Source organism: Rhineura floridana, chromosome 7, assembly GCF_030035675.1.
Source record: "Rhineura floridana isolate rRhiFlo1 chromosome 7, rRhiFlo1.hap2, whole genome shotgun sequence".
Lineage (NCBI taxonomy): Eukaryota > Metazoa > Chordata > Lepidosauria > Squamata > Rhineuridae > Rhineura > Rhineura floridana.
In genome coordinates this window covers 25,029,704-25,034,769 of record NC_084486.1, presented here as the reverse complement: position 1 = coordinate 25,034,769, position 5,066 = coordinate 25,029,704, and the positions used below count along the sequence as shown (strand labels likewise).

The window sequence follows — 5,066 nt, the reverse complement described above, 5'->3', positions numbered from 1 at the left end:
TCTAGGCGTGTTAAACATGGCAATCCATGTTCCTTTCCTTAGTGTGAGGTGTGTCATTTGCTAGGCAAAGAATTGGAGCTGAGATGACAGTAGGGATTAATGTGAGGGTTGCTGTTATCTTCCCTTATGTGGATTCTAGAGAACGGGGTATCTGAGATGCCTTCCTCCCACGTGCATGTCATAGATTTTGCAAAACACAGTCTAACCTCCCCTCTCAACTTGCCAACAGTCCCTCTCCCAATCATTATTTTTTTTAAAAAATAACAAAGTGTATATACCAATTGATTGTACAACAACAACAACAATCTGCAAGCAATTCATGCAAAGCAGTTCAGGAGAAAGAGGGCAGACTGGTTGTGAATGCATTGTTTCGGAAGATTGTGGGTTTTACTCTTATTTTTCATTTTCCAATGAGTGAGAGGCTTGATGCATTATTTGCAAATGGCGCCACATAGATGAGAATTGTTAATGATACAACTGATTCTTATAAAAGTTATGAAGAGTTCACATGGGCTCCCCAATAATGCCAGTTGCTTTTTAATAATGTACTTCAATAAGCTACCGTATTTGACTGCAATCCTTCCTCCCGCATTATAATCAATGGGAATTCTTCTATTGATCTCTGTAAGCAAGGGATTGCATCCTTTTGACTATTGTTCCAGACAACAGAAGGAGAGTTTTCAGCTCCTTGGGCAACACATATTTTATCTTGTTGGATTAGATCAAGTGATGATTTTAACAATTATGGCCCAACCATAATTGAAAATCTATACTTTTATCAATAGCACGATGGTTAGCAAAGATTACATACTATTGTATTCTTCCTTCCCACTTGGTTGTTCTCACTGAAGGATGATATTGAGTCAAGAGTAAACTAAACAGATCATTTGCTAAATAAACAAGGTTTATTCAGGTGTTTCTAGAATGAGGGGCAGACTCTCTTTGGTTCACCTCAAAAATGCCTGGGCAGGGTACCTTTTCTGGAGATGTTAAAAAAAAATATTCTTAATGAAAGTTAAAAATAGGAAGAGTGAAGTATGCCAGTCCCACACCCCCTTCCCTGTGTAAAAAAATTACTTTGAGAAGAGGAAGAGTATTACATCCAGTGACAGAGTGGTGTTGCTGGTCTCTCCTTTATTGGAAATAATACTACTGAGCATGCATAAGAAGTGGAAAAATTGACAACTTCCATAGAAGCTCAGTGGCAGGAAATGATGCTTCTGAGCATGACCTGGAAAAAAATAGCAGCTTCAACACATGCTCAGTGTCAGGAAATGGTCCTCCTGAGTATGCTCAGGTAAGAGTTCCCTCCTGGGGATTGGATGGTGGTGGAGGAAGGGTGACTTGTGGGAGCAAACCCTATTTTGAACAAGGGGCAAATTTGAAGAAGTCCAGACCTGACTCGAACTGGGGTGAGGGTTTTCTAATTATGGTTTTTAATGTTTCAAACTTTCCTAATTACAATTTTGCCCCCATTGCTTTCCCATCATTTTGTTTATGTTGTAGAATCTAGAAGCACAGCTTAACAGGGAGTTTATTTATTTATTGCATTTGTATAGTGCCCCATAGCTGAACCTCTCTGGGTGGTTTACAACAATTAAAAACATTAAAAACAAATATACAAATTTAAGAACACATTTTTAAAAAGCAATTTAAAAACACATGCTAAATTGCTGCTGAAATTGAAATCCTTGTGCTGATGATGTCTTCCTCCCTCTCTAGGCTGACTTGCCCTCTTTGTTTTCCAGTCCTTACAACTGACACCAGTTATTTGGAGCAGGACAGGGGATGCATAAAGTTATTATGATGTCACACTGTAAGCACTACAGGGCAAATGAATGTGACAAAGGATTGCCATTTTTGGCAGTAGTCTTGTACAGTATGTCCTCTTTAGTTCCCCCCTGTGTGTAATCAGTTTCCTTCTTTCAATACTCCTTGAGTTTTTGCCTTTTGCTTTTTATAACTTAGAACTCTCTTTTCAGATTCTGTCAAAGAATTCTCCATTATTCATATAATCTTTGAGTTGAAAACACTGAAGCCAAATAGCTGTTTCTCCTCCTGTTAATTGCTTAATCAGTCAGTAGCTTATATAAAGAACCTCTTGAAATACAACTATTTTTTTACTTGCAAATGACTTGTTTATTTAGTTCCATAGTTTATATTTCACACCTGCAACATAAATTTCTGTTCCCAGAGCTACTTACAAAAGTAAGATACAATAAAAACAGAAAATAATAAAATATGATTTCATTGGGCCTTTAATTGTGCACAGAACGTTCTTCTAAAGAGGAGCCGAATTCTTCCAGTGCATGAAGACTCCTGACTTCTTCCACTACAATCCTTCAATAAGCATAAAAACTCTTTTCAAATCAGAAAAAGTTACTACTTGAAAATTGTTGACCAAAGACACAGGGAAGATAGTTGAGGGTTAGGAATGTTCTTAAAAATTGGCCCACACTTTCAAAGTTAATATTGCTGTTCACTCAAAATGTCTTACACAGGTTGAATGCTTAAATGTCATAGGGTATATAGCTTATTTGCTCTCTGTGTTTACCTATGTAGGATAATAGTGATTAGAGGTAATGGGGCTGTATAAAACAGCACCAAGGAGATTTCTTATCTGAATGGATCCATTTCTACCTTGTTTTTCATCTCCTAGCAGAATACAGAAATAAATACTTTTCTTCGGGTTTCTGCAGGGATATTACGGCAATTCTTGGTCATTCTCTGTCCCCATCTGTTCAGTAGCATTTTTGTCATGTTTAAAGTATGTAATACAATTGAAATAAGGGACATTTTCCATCAAGAAGAGAATTCTTGAGAGTTAGGCCCCATCTGCTCTATACATTTAAAGCAGTATCATACTACTTTAAACAGTCATGGCTTCCCCCAAAGAATCCTGGGAACTGTAGTTTGTTAAGGATGCTGAGAGGGATTTAACTAGGGAATTCTGGGAAGTGTAGCTCTGTGAGGGGAATAGAGTCTCTTCACAGCTCTCGGCACGCTTAACAAACTACAGTTCACAGTAGAGTATATATGAAGCAAGAAATGCCAGATGTCCAAGCTGGATTTAGAAAGGAAAGAGGTGCCAGAGATCATATCGCAAACATATGTTGGATAATGGAACAGACCACGGAATTTCAGAAGAAAATCACCCTGTGCTTTATAGACTACAGCAAAGCCTTTGATTGTGTACATCATGAAAAACTATGGAATGCTTTAAAGAAATGGGGGTGCCACAGCATCTGATTGTCCTGATGCACAACCTATACTCTGGACAAGAGGCTACTGTAAGGACAAAATATGGAGAAATTGATTGGTTCCCAATCAGAAAGGGTGTGAGACAGGGGCGATACGCAGAACATATCATACAGAAAGTGGGATTGGACCAAGATGAAGATGTGAAAACTGGAGGGAGAAATATCAATAATTTAAGGTAATACCATACTACTAGCAGAAACTAGTAATGATTTGAAACAAATGCTGATGAAAGTTAAAGAGGAAAGCAAAAAAGCAGGACTACAGCTGAACATCAAGAAGACTAAAGTAATAACAGAAGATTTATGTAACTTTGACAATACGTCCATACTACCCGGAACATGCCCGATCTTGTCTGATCTTGGAAGCTAAGCAGGGTCAGGCCTGGTTAGTACTTGGATGGAAGACCACCTGGGAATACCGGGTGCCATAGGCTTAGAAGAAGGCAATGGTAAACCACCTCTTACCATGAAAACCCTATGAATATATCAAAAAAGGATTCATAGGGTCGCCATAAGTCGTAATCGACTTGAAGACATATAACAACAAAAGTTGACTATGAGGACATTGAACTTGTCAAAGATTATCAATACCTTGGCACACTCATTAACCAAAATGGAAAAAGTCAAGAAACTAGAAGAGGGCTAGGACTGGGGAGGGCAGTTATGACAGAACTAGAAAAGGTCCTCAAATGCAAAGGTGTATCACTGAACACTAAAAACAGAATCATTCAGACCATGGTATTCCCAATCTCTATGGATGGATGTGAAAGTTGGACTGTGAAAAAAGCAGATAAGAGAAAAATCAACTCATTTGAAATGTGGTGTTGGAGGAGAGCTTTGGGGATACCATGGACCTCGAAAAAGACAAAAAAAATGATGTTAGAGCAAATTAAACTAGAACTATCACTAGAAGTTAAAATGATGAAACTGAGGTTACGTACTTTGGACACATAATGAGAAGACATGATTCACTAGAAAAGACAATAATGCTGGGAAAAATAGAAGGGAGTAGAAAAAGAGGAAGGCCGAACAAGAGATGAATTGATTCCATAAAGGAAGCCACAGACCTGAACTTACAAGATCTGAACAGGGCGGTTTATAACAGATGGTATTGGAGGTCGCTGATTCATAGGGTCGCCATAAGTCAATATCAACTTGAAGGCATATAAAACAACAAAATAGTGCAGATGGGACCTTGGATTTCATGAAGTGCCTACGCATGAAACATCCTAGTCCAATTTTGAATACAGAAATGGGAAAGAACAACAGGGATCTGTGTAGCTCAAGCATTTTACATAACCTTTTATATATCACTGTTGAAAAATACAGAGTGTGTGCTGAAGAGTCTGTGGTTTTGTTGTGTTCCAGGGCTCTTTTTAAAAAGATTTGCAGAAGCAAAGCTTCTGTTAACAGTTTACGCATATCACTTCAGGCAAACATAGCTGCAAGGAGTTTTATTTCACAGTTTTCATTGATCTTGATGTGACAGAGCAACTATTTCAGGAAGTGCATAGCCATGTCTTTATTTTCTCTCATAATGTATACAGCCCAGTTATTAAGTTTGAAGTCCAAGGTGATTTTCTCCTACAACACTCACAGCCATTAATGTATTATAGGATTCTCATGTTTCAGATGAAAATGCACAGTTGAAAATTGAAACGAAGAAGTGTACAATGCTCTTGCTCATGTCTTTCTTTTGGACGCAAAGCCCCTTTGGACATTCCAAGGAAGTAATGAGACAGGGAACATAAACAATTATACTTCTATATGTCCAAAGGAGAGGAACCATACACCAACCCCTTTTGT

General features: G+C 38.1%; 1 pseudogene; it reads left to right on the top strand.

The window, feature by feature from the left end:
- Window positions 1-3,575: 3,575 nt before the first annotated feature.
- Window positions 3,576-3,694, top strand: LOC133389824 (5S ribosomal RNA; annotated as a pseudogene).
- Window positions 3,695-5,066: the final 1,372 nt, after the last annotated feature.